Below are 12,552 nucleotides of genomic sequence, written 5' to 3' on the forward strand. Positions count from 1 at the left end.
CTTTCCTTTGCCTAGGTGAAAGCATGCACCGTACCAGTACATGCAGGATGTATGGTTCCTGCCACTGTAAAGATAATAGCCAATGCTGGAAGAAGTAGGAGCAGTTTACAGCACTGAACATAAAGTCAAATCTCTACATCATAAAAAGGTCACGAAAACATCTTTAGAAAACAGGTTTGTGTGTGTTCATTCACAAAGCTTGATCTCACTTTTCTGGGTTTGTCTTTTCTGACTTTGTCTATATACATGTAAGTTACAAATCCTGGCCTGCCTGCACTCATTTGAAACAGCAAGTGATCTGAAAAGAGGATTTTTTTTCTGTTGGCCTACTCCCTAGTCATCAATATTACGAAAAGTGATGACACGTATATTTTACGTACACCAAATTACTTAACACACGTGGCTCAGCGAGAGATGTAATGTCACACATGCACACATTTTGCGATGCACTGCATGTGATCTCTTCACCATGTTCACAAGCTACTTATGCTCAACTCAACTCAGCTGAACTCAGTAAATGTCGCTTTGGACCACATTCTTGCACTAGGGGTATCAGTCATTGTTTGGACATTTGCTTACTTTTCGTAAGATGGAAATTACAGTTATTAGGAAAAAAACTTTTTTTTCTTTTATACTATACTTTTGAAAAGTTGAACAGAGAAATTGACTTGAGCAGGGTTTAAACCTGCGATATCCAGATAACCATTTCCCGGGTCTGTTTCATGACTTTGGGCGTGATCCCTGGCTGCATGGCATATACAAGTTTATGGCTTCTGACTAGCGCCCCTTGAACAAAGATGTTGACAAATTGAGCAATTGCCAACATAGGGCTGGATAGCTCAGTTGGTAGATACCGGAATAATTAATTAATCGGGGGTCGTGGGTTCAAACCACGCTCCAGTCAGTTTCTTTGTTTAACTTTTCAAAAATTGTTATAATTCCCTTAGTCAGTTCAGTTTATCTTTATATCTTTTTTTTCCTAAAAACGATTTTTAAATAGTTGAATGGAATTTACATGTTTGCTTTTGTGCTCTTGAGCCATGCCAATTAGTCAATTAGCCGCCCTCCCTCCCCCACCCCCCCCCCACCCCCACCCCCCCCAAAAAAAACCCCCTGAACTGTTCACACAACCAAAATGGTATTTACTCCAGATGTGGATAAAGTTGCATTATGTATGTTTCAATTAACATGTACCGGTCTGTAGTTTGACATTGTGAAGCACTGATATTAGTTAGTTTAAACCTTCTTGTCATTCCAAGGGACCTCATTTATATTTTTATTTGGGATGGAAAACAGATCCTGCGTTGTCTTTGTCAACACAAAGCTTTTTTTCAGCGGTCCATCCACGCTCGCTCATGCAGCTCGTATGTTCATGCCAATGCACTTGCGCACGACAGTCACTGGAATTAGCCGAGATTTTGGCGCATGCGCACAAACTAAGTGGAAGGGACGAACATACGTGGCAGAGACACATATTTTTTCGATCACTGTCGATTAACTCGAAATGATTTTAAATAAATGATATCAACGATATTGATCACTTTGACATCGAGTAATTCAGTAAATCAATGGACCCTATTGGCTGCAAAGTACATTCCAAATTCGCTATGAAATCTTCACTTGCAAGTTACAGTGTACATGTAACTAGTATTACTACAGTATTAAACTACAATCTTTAATCTTTCCTGGTCTAGACAAAAATCACCCAGATGACATTTTAGGCTTGCTATAGTGAACAACTACCGGTAGACCTGTTTGCAGTCATTGAACCCTAATATCTTAGTTTATAACACCTCTCTCACAGATTCTGTGTCTTGATTGGCCGAGAGCGAGTCACATGTTACTTTATATTTTTGCTATCTTTCAGTGCCGGCCAAAAGTACTGTACCCATAGCAACCAAAGTACCTAAGTACCGGTACTATACGCACTGTGTGCAAAAATGCATAGGAGCAATTTCAGGGTTACTCACGTTACATTTTTGATGTACTTTTGAGTTTCCTTGGGCTGTAATTACCTTACTGAAAAGGTTTAATAACTGTTATCCCCATGGTAGATAGAGTAGACCTAGACCTACCTAAGCACCAAAGATGACATCCAGAAAAGTGTGTTATGTATGATAAACAAGACACACAAAATCAGTTACTGACGTTAATTTTCAACTAATTTTGTATTCAAATAGAAGTTAATTTTTATTATATTCAGATTAAATTAATCAGTTATCACCTAAAATCAAGCATAATCTGTGGGAGAGGTGTTATAAAACAAAAAATGACTGCTTTATCTCGTGGTGAAGTAAAACTGTCCTCCCTCGGTGATCCATGGAGCCTCGGGAAAAATAGAATGCTTCATGGATCACCTCGGGAGGCTAGTTTTCAGGCAGTCAATATTTGTATATTATTCGTAAGGAGCCTTCCTAATTTCGTGAAACCTGGCACTAAGCAGGAAACCAAAAGACACAATTCATGAAAGGCCCGTTGTCCTCCATCTTTCTCAATTAGTCCAGACTCCAGAATGCTAAATCGCTTTAACCCTAAAAGGGCCGGGGGGGGGGGGGGGGGGTGGGGGGGAGATGGAATCCAACCCCCCCCTCGCTTTTTTGCGCGATAGCCTTTAAAAAAAAATGTTCTCGCAACCCAAGCTGTTATGACTTTTTAGCCTCGAGCCTTACGCATCTTTTGACACCAAAAATATAAAAATCGGACCAGGGGTTGTCGCGCAGCGAAAAAATTTCCGGCGCTATGTGCCGTGAAAACTGAATTTTCCCATATACGCCGTGTACACAGACCAGAATTACCATTCATACATATGAATAATTAATTAGCGATAATTCCAAAACCATGAAGAGTTGCTCCATGCATGTACCGAGTTTCAAAATTTTTGTCACTCGATGGCCGAGATCTTGGGGGGGGGGGGCGGAATCCGCCCCCCTCGCTGAGAGATGGTCAAAATAACCAGGCCCTTTTAGGGTTAAGAAATGATGATCCTACACCATCGGCTCCCCTTAATTTCTTGTTTGTTTACGATTTGCGTAGTTATTCTTATGAAGAATCGAGACAGCGTAAAGAAATTACCCATTAAAGAAAGAAAAAACTGCTAGTGACATAAAGAATTCTATCAAAAAACCCTTGGCAAGCAAGCTTATGGGACTCCAACCCACGACCTCCTGCTATTCAACCGCTGGATTCTCCAACTTGAGAAATTGAAATCTGCGTTTTAAAACTGTTGTCCGTCTTTAATTTGCGGCTGGATTTCTTGGTGAAAGCATCAGGGTTTTGTGCAGGAAGTGACAGGTTGAAGATGAACTTTAGGTGAGTTTTTGTTTTCAATTTTTGTAACAATTTAATTGGACTGTCGGATTGGCTATTGAAAAGGCCTGATGCTTTTATAGAATCGGGCAATACATTAGTGCCAGCTTTAGGATGTAGGCCTACTTGCAAATACTTATTCAAGCACTTTCGAATTTCATTGTATCATACACTCAACCAAAAAAGAAAGCCCCCCCCCCTCCAATACTTTTTGGTCTAATTAAAAAACTACTGACCTCTCACTCAAATAACAACTAATCAGTAAAGAAATTCCTTAGCAATCCAGCCATACTCTTTTTTTTTGCTCAAAACAGTGATAATGTGTACGACATGATGCAATTTATGACAAATGATACCGAAAACAGTTGCACTTTTGTATAAGTGCAAGTTGTGGTTCACACTCGCCTTGCACCTATACAAAAGTGCAACCTTTTGTTCGGTAGCATTTGTCATAAATTGCATAATTGTGTACCCATTATCACTGTTTTGGACCAAATAAAGAGTACTATGGCTGGATTGCTAAGGAATTTCTGTACTGATTAGTTGTAATTTGAGCAAGATGTGCTCAGTAGTTTTTGAGTTAGACAACAAAATATTAGGGAGGTCTTTCTTTTTTGGTTGAGTGTAGTTCCTCATAATGCGGGTATTACAAATATGTCACTAGACATTTGCTGTATACCAAACTGTTGAGGTCAATATACACGTAGGTGTTGACTAAAGGCTCAAAAGTGAATTAAGTTGCATTGAATAGATGCTGAGCTAAAAATAGCACTTATGAAATCATGAAATCACGTCATTTGAAAAGAAAGGTCACCCATTGACCCGTCAACTTTGTAGATCTGTGCATGACAGCAGACCACACAAAACTTTCCATTGTTGACTCCAGGCTAGCTGTTGACAATAAAACATTTTGGGAAAACCCAGATGTACACAATTTGTGGAGGCCTGCTGGGACAAATGTGGTTTATGTATTTGTATCGATGCGCAGGGTTTCCAGGATAAAAAAATAGCCTTTATTTTTTATTAAGATATTTTCCAGACTTATTAGGACAAATATGGATAGTGCAATGTTTTGTTACATATTGGATGCAAACTGCTTGCATGTGACAGAATGTCAAAGCACTTGTTGTGAATCATGACCTTGTAACTTTTGTAAAGTTTGAGTCAATGCCATATATGGAAGTTTAATGAGGGATTCATTTGCATAATATAGTTCCGTCAAGTGGTCATGGGATGGTTGGGTGCGGCAGCTTCATGTACAGGGCTGTAATGCTTGGACGTCTCTGAATCAACCTGCTACAAACTTAACTGTACCGGTAAGTTTTGCCGTAACAAAGGTTCATTTCTTTTTGGTTTTTGGTTTCTTGTTTTTGTTTCATGGATTGTATTAAATGTCAGGGGTAGCCTATTAGCCCTAATCCCTTGAGTGATTTACTAGGAACATTCCTCACTCTTGCAAATTCCAACACTATATGGCAAACCCTACACCCAAACTGTTGGACTCTGATTATGTAGGCATGCCTAACCCAAAGTAAAGCATGTAATCAGTTCACTAGTTTAGTATGGGATTGTTAGGGTTAAGAAGTTTTGCAGTCGCATTTTATGTATGGCTTTATTCATGTGCAAGCTGAATGACATACAAGTGGAGGACAGTTCCAAGCGTTAGAGTGACAAACGCATATTTATTAACAAATAAATGGTACATTGAGACGACTACTGCTTAAGTACACATTTTAATGCTGAAGAATGACATTGAAGTTGGAATGAAGACCAGTGTGTTACAGCTTTTCATTTATCATTGACAAACAGGACTTCCATTTGTGGCTGGGTGATCCAAAGTACATGTACCATATGGCTGCACAATCTGAAGCAGCCTGCCAGACTGATGTCCCTACCACGATGCAACAGGAGGCACAGGTACCCGCCCCCTCAGATGCAACAGGTGAGTACATTCAGTATCTAGACCATTTGCATGGGATCTATGAAGGAGGGAGGGGCATGAAGTACCCCTCGTCCCTCCCAACTCAACCCCCCCCCCCCCCCCCCCCATCCTACCTCACCTACCTCACCCACCCATCCACTTCAATCCAGGATTTGTTTGTAAGTCGGCAGGCTTCAACTTGTTTTGCGGACAGTCTGATTTTTCATAATTATACATGTTAGGCCAAACAAAATAAATGGCGTGTTTACGGTAACGGCCTAAAAAAAAACCACCAGATAGGTACTGGTAGGTAGGGAAATAATGTTATTTTGTGTTTTGGTTTTTTTTTTCATTTCAGTTGTTGCATTTGCATGCTCTTTTGCAATGTTTGAAACTCACTTAACATCATGGGCGTCGCCAGGATTTTGTCATTTGATCATTTTTTGAGGGAAGCAGGGACATTTTCCCCCTCCCCATCCCATTAAATTAATAAGAATATGATTTCGCGCCTAACACAACTGTTTGCACAGGGTTAATCTGTTTTGAATAATGTCAGCCTGTCAGAGTCTGGTGTAAATGTTGTGAGTCTCTGGAAAATTGAAATGTATTGTCAGACAAGAACTTCCTGATTCCAAGTCCAGCTAGTGCCTACTTGGCCTGGGTGATCATACATGCACTCCAAAGAAAACTGCAGGCTGACCCAGAGTTGAAGTTCATCTATGCATTCATTCTTTAAGATACACAGCAAAACAGCTCAATAATAAAACACCATAAAATTTAGAATTGGATAAAGGAGATCCCATGGAGGTCCCAGCCCTTTGCTCATAGAACTTTCCTTGTCACTGAAAACAACTGGAAGAACTACATGTTAGTAACAGATCATGAATTTGTTCGGGGGACAGGTATGTGCGTTCACCAAGAGTCGTATAATAAGTCTTTCCTTGGGTGGTTTGCAGGCCTCGCCTGTGGGACATTAGTGAAGAGTGAGACAACGTCAAAACTGACAAGCAAGTCAGTGGGTTGGCAAGCAAGTCAATGAATTCCTCACATTAATGCAAACTAAATATGTGCATTGAAAAACAAATTGGCCAAGGGTTCCGTATGGGTGGTGGACCCAATAATACAGTGGGTTTTTTTTACAAATAAGGATATTGTTGATTTTATTCATAACAAACTGTATCTAATTTTATTTACCAGTATACCCAAAATAAGGAAATAATTTTTCAAGGATTTATTTTCAACCTGATAAATTAATTCCTCACATAAAAAAAATACATGAAACATGCCATCCAGTGTTATGTTTTGTAGGTTTACATTCAATATAAAAATGTGACATTCAGGCAAGGATATGATCATAGACCCAATTTAGGTTCTGTGAAACCATGGAGGTAAAACAAACAGGGGTCTCACCAGGATTTTCAGTCAGTGCGGGGAAGTTTGGAATAATGTGATTTTAAAAGCGTAAGATGGGGCTTTCAAATTCAAAGATCGCAGGTTCGAATCAGCTCACTTCTTTTACTTAAATAAAACCAATTATCAACATTTAAAAAATATTAATTATTATCCTTTCCCATGCCCATCAAGTTTTGCGCGAAAAATGATGCGGATTGTATCAAAGTGCCATATAGTCAGTTAGATCAGTCAACAGAAAAACTTGAATCGTATCTACATGTATCTATGAGGGATTGTGAATCAATAATTCCAACAGCACTGCTCAAAAAAAAAATATTTGACCGCTGCTGCAAGTGTTCTGCTTTGTCGTCTCAGACCCAAACGGTGAATTATTTATCCATACAGAGATCAATGCAGTGAACCCGGCCATCACGGACCGCCTGCCTGCGCTGCTAGCTAGCTAGCTACATGTAGCTCAAGCTGTTGATATGACATTGTGACGTATGTCAAGCCCCAGCTAGGGCCGGCTAGCACTAGCACTAACTCATACACAAGCTGTGTTCTTCTAAAAACAAGAAGAATATATCAAGGACAAAAACATACCGTCGAAAAGTGATGCTTGTAAAGCCTAATAAAGTGTACGCCAGCCTTTCCATTGGCTGGTGTCGCACGCTTCTCATTCATCATGTAGGTTCACATGAGTTCTGCGTGTACTAGCTACCTAAAAAATGAAACATATCAGCTTAATTGTTCGCAAAATTAAAAACGGGTGTACTTTTGTAGGCCTAGTATTATACAAGATTTGACGTCGTCATGATATTTGCACATTTTATCACAGGTATGTTTGTGTGAAATCATGGTCAGTTTCAAGTGTGGACAATTATTGTGGCAAATATTGCAAATAGTTCTCATTCAAAATATGAGTGTGCATTTATGGGTAGTAACAGGAAGCGGGCATCCCCGATTGCAAAAAATACAGGAACCCGGGTATCTGTTAAAGAAATCCAAACTCAAAATTCAAATCTCCAAAGTTGCTGTACACATTGTTCATAAGGTCACTGCAATCCACATCAGTGCGTCAATACAGAAAAATACAAGTGTGTACATGAACAGTGAGTTCTTAAATTGCATTTTCGCAAGCGTCATCAATGGGAATCTGTTTTCATTTTTCTATGTAGCCTGGTTTTCATTTTGAAATTTGTCCACAAATGACATAAAAACCTTTTCTTCCTTTTCATTGTTTGAGAAGTTACTAAGTCATTTGTAAAGTTGGTTACTGGTACCCGATCCCATAATCTGGAACCGGTTCCTGACATCAACGGTCCATTACTCGGGTACCCGGTTCCGATGCACAGCCCTAATTTAAATTAGGTTCTGATGCACAGTCCTAATTTAAAATTGTCAGCTAGCAAAATGGCAATAAAAAGTTTGAGGTCGGCAGTTTGGCTGCAAAAATCCCAGGGTTACCGTAAACACACCATTGTTTTTGTTTGGCCTTATATATCTTCATTAAAAGTCACAGTTTTCAAAGCACAGATTACATCTAGAGATGAAATCAAGTACATGAATCATTTTGTCAGTATCCTTTCAAGAGATATTGTAATATTTTTGATTTTAGATTCCCCACAACGAGCTGGAGCCATCGGAAACATGGGCACAGTCAGCGGTAGCAACAATCCTACCATTGTTGGTTCAAATGTAGTCAACTTCTACAGCTCGCCGTCGGATGGAGCAGGTAAATATAATCTTGTTTGTTACACTAATTGATATTATAGATCAGGTATTAATGTATCCGGGGGGGGGGGGGGGGGGGGGGGGGGGGGGGGGGGGTGGAGGTGATATGCTACACAATCATGGACACAAAGGGCAGATTGCTGGTAATGCGAGAGAGAGTCACCAATTTCTTGCTACAACTATAAAGCAGTTTGTGATAGGATATCGGGCTATGGTGAGCACATTAGGAGGGCGTTATTTATAGTGGGTAAAGTCTTGTAATTTGTTCTTTATGTACCCACGCCAAATGGCGCCCCCTATTTTGTGTCGCATTTGAAAGAAAATGAAAAAATGAAGATAGTTTTACAGAAGTCACATACATGTATTAATTTTGCACTTATAAATAAATGAATGGAATAATGAATCAACTGTTTTAAAGCCTACACACTGCAGTTACTAGTTTTTGTCTTAATTTATTTTTTATGGGTGAAAAAAATTTGAATGTTATTTAAACCAACTTGAGACAAGCTTGTGTCCAACAAAAGTACTGTACAAAAGCCACAAAATTCTTTGTTTTTATTTTTTGGGTAATTTTATTTTGTACACTGCCTTACTGACAAGCTGTAAATTCCAAGTCACCACTTCTTTTACATATTTGCCTCTGTAGAGGAAGACTATTCAATTATTTTAGAAACAGTGTTTCAGTGAAATAATACATTCAATATTGGGTTTTGCCCTCCACTGACGTGGTATTTTATAAACACTGTATACTCAGTGTTGTCCCGAGTGATCATGAGAAAAATCACAAACCTGTGACCTCCTGCTTACTAGTGCATGTTGCTTGTTTGACCTCAACAGGAGTACTTCCACAGAGTCGGAGACCAGACCAAGAACCAAGAGTGGGGGATCTCAACCAAGAAGTTGGTAACAAGACCAGGGACATTTTGAGGAAATGTTACAAGACAACGCGCAGTTATGTTCAGTTTAACCCCGGGGTTCCTGGCGATCAAAGACCCATTGTTGGCATTTACACTAAATTGCGGGTTAGAACAAAGAAAGGTTCTGTAGAAGAAGAATACTCTGACGAAAATGTATATTCTACAGAGTATGACAAGATATTTCAAGATTGGCCCAAGACTGAGTTCAATCGTGCTATTTTATTTGGCATTGGTGGTGTCGGGAAGTCAACCATTTTTGACAAGATTGCATATGACTGGGTTGATGAGACATGTGAATTCCTGAAGAGATTCAAGCTTGTCTTTCTTTTAAAGATGTGTGCCCTGTCGCAAGAATCTGATCTAGTTGCTTCCATTTTTGATCAACTTCTAGGCGAAACATCTGGAGTAACCAAAGTTGAACTTCATAAATTCATTCAGGCCAACTCAAATAAGGTCTTGATTCTTTTGGATGGTTTTGATGAAATGAAGACCAAAACGCTTGATGCAGCCTCATTCGGCTCTATCCTCAAAGCACTCAATAGAACAGCATATAGGGATTGCTTCATCTGTGTTGCAACTCGCCCCTCTCATGTTGAGACACTGTCAAAATCACTTGTCCAAAATCCTTGCACACACATAGAGGTTCTGGGGTTTACTGATGAGGATGTCAATGAATACATTCGGAAATTCTATTACAAAGATCCTGATGTTGTCAATGCACTAATTCAACACATTGCAGAGTCGAGCACGGTGCACGATTTGGCAACTAATCCAATGTTACTTCTTCTCATATGTTTGTTGTGGAGGGAGAAAAAAACAACTCCCCGAAACAACTTCACGTCTCTTCACTGAGGCAGTTGATAACATGTTCACAAGAAAAGGATATAGCTCCGAAGATGCATCAAAGACAGTGATTGCTGTAGGAAAAACTGCACTGAGTGGATTCATAAGTGCCGACCAGAATTTCTCATTTCAAAAAGATGAGTTTGAACCAAATGCACTGGACCTGGCACTGAAAGCAGGCATCCTAACCCAGCAGAGAGTTATCAAAAACCTCAAATGCCACAACAACATACAATTCATGCACAAGACCATTCAGGAATACTGTGCTGGGAAATACTTGCAAAGTGTACGTTTGTCAAGCCAGGGATTTGTACAGAGTACAGTGTACAAAGTTGTACCGCTGGGAAAATTTCAAAAACGATTAAGGCAACTTTGTCAGACAGTTGAGGGCATTGTTTCAAATGAGTTTCTTTTACGTTTTTGTTGTGGTGACAATGAAAAGTGTATGACAGACATTGTAACCTTGCTTGAACGTAAATTCAAGGAGCAAAATAAGCCCGGGTGCATGTACCAAAAAGCTGTTACACAAGCTATCAGTAGACAATGTTTTTTTGAAAGCCAATCCGAAAAGGTCCCACGGTGTCTCACCAGCTACTCACTCATCCCATCAGATATCAGTGTGAATAACAATACTGATTTCCGCATTCTCATATACCTTCTTGAAATCATCTGTAGGTCAGAATTCCAGGTGTCACAACTGGCATGCATTGAAACCATGACGGTCTCTAAGGTGTCTTCAGTCAGTGTTTTAGCCTTTGCCTGGGTTACATGGAAAACCTCGGGCGTCTGAGTTTCCAGAGTTGTCCTTTAGTGAAGGGTGAGCTTGAGAAAATCCTGTCATCACTGAAATGCAACAATCTCTTGACCAGTCTTGACATATATAATAGCAATACATTGGGAGGTGGAGCTGTAGAATGGGCCCCTCATATCAAACACTTGACAAGCCTTGAGAAACTTGAAATAAGGATTTGCAAACTTCAGAGCACAGACATTGAACACATTGCCTCGGCTGTACATGACATGCCCAAACTGACTGACTTGATGCTTACTGGCAACAAGACATTGGGCGAATCCAATGACTTGTGGGCCAAGGAATTGCCCAAAATGAAGCACTTAAATAAGCTGAACCTGAGCTTTTGCCATCTGACAAAGTCAGGCCTTCCACACATTTCCTTGGCTGTAGGTAACATGACTAGACTGACTGAGTTGGATCTTACTGGCAACCGTCCATTGGGTGGATCCGCTGACTTGTGGGACAAGGAATTACCCAAAATGCAGCACTTAAATAAGCTGAACCTGAGCGATTGCGATTTGACACAGTCAGACATTCCACGCATTGCCTCGGCTGTAAGTAACATGCCCAGACTGACTGAGTTGATCCTACGTGACAAGAAGGCATTGCGTGGACGGGATCAGTTACAGTCCCTCTTCCCGTCACTTAGTGTTGAATTTTAATTTTCCCTTGTCAAGCTCGCTCTTGAATTACATGTACTAGGCATAACAATATCAAAATGACAACATTCTCTATAAATTTTTAAAAGGAACTGAAATTTACAAGAAAATCAACAAAATCAAAGGGCCTAATGTTTCAATCCTAAGCAGGACCATTCTCAAAGGCAAAACATTGTAAGACATTCTCATATTAGATTGTCAGTAGGGTCACACTGCATGTAAGACAATTAGCTGTTAAACATCTACATAAAACAATAATGAATACTGTGAAATTCAGGAATTGTGCAGATGAAAACAACAGCAAAACAAACAAACACCCCAACAACCCTAACAAACAAACAAACAAAATTAAAAAAAAAAACCCAGATGATTAAATATGTGTCATTCCAGTATGCTTGTTTGAAATGTAAAGGGAATAAATTACATTTGAAAACTTCAAAAACAAAACTTCCAAATTGTTATGAATACTTACTGGACTGTTAGTGAATGACAGTCTTAAGTATCCTGTAAAATCATGGCACCTGATGTGCTGACATTTTCAAGAAAAGTGGTATTTTGTATCAATTTCCAACGGACCAATCAGCGTTGGAAAAAAAAATCGCCTTTTTTTCTAATACTTCCCCCAATTTGCTATATTCAGTTAGTGTGAATAATTGCAATCGATTGAACAGGTTCAAATCAGCTAGACTGGTTTCCTGACTTTACAATTCCCTGTCGTCTGCAAATTGCTCCATTTCAGGGGTCAGGGAGCTAGACTACAAGAACATGATTGGTTTTCTTGTTTTTCCCCCAGCATCTAAGAACAAAAAACTTCAAATAAGTCACTGTAACAATATTTGCCATAAAATACTAACCCCCCAAATCTATCCATTTCTAAAAATTTCAGCAAAAGCAAATGTTGCATATTATCTTTAAAGATAAACATCATAACACATTCTGGATTCAGATGGTCAGTAGGGTCACACTGTGTGTAAGACAATCAGCTGT

The sequence above is a fragment of the Patiria miniata genome, unplaced genomic scaffold (assembly GCF_015706575.1).
Source record: "Patiria miniata isolate m_02_andy unplaced genomic scaffold, ASM1570657v1 HiC_scaffold_8, whole genome shotgun sequence".
NCBI classification, from domain to species: domain Eukaryota; kingdom Metazoa; phylum Echinodermata; class Asteroidea; order Valvatida; family Asterinidae; genus Patiria; species Patiria miniata.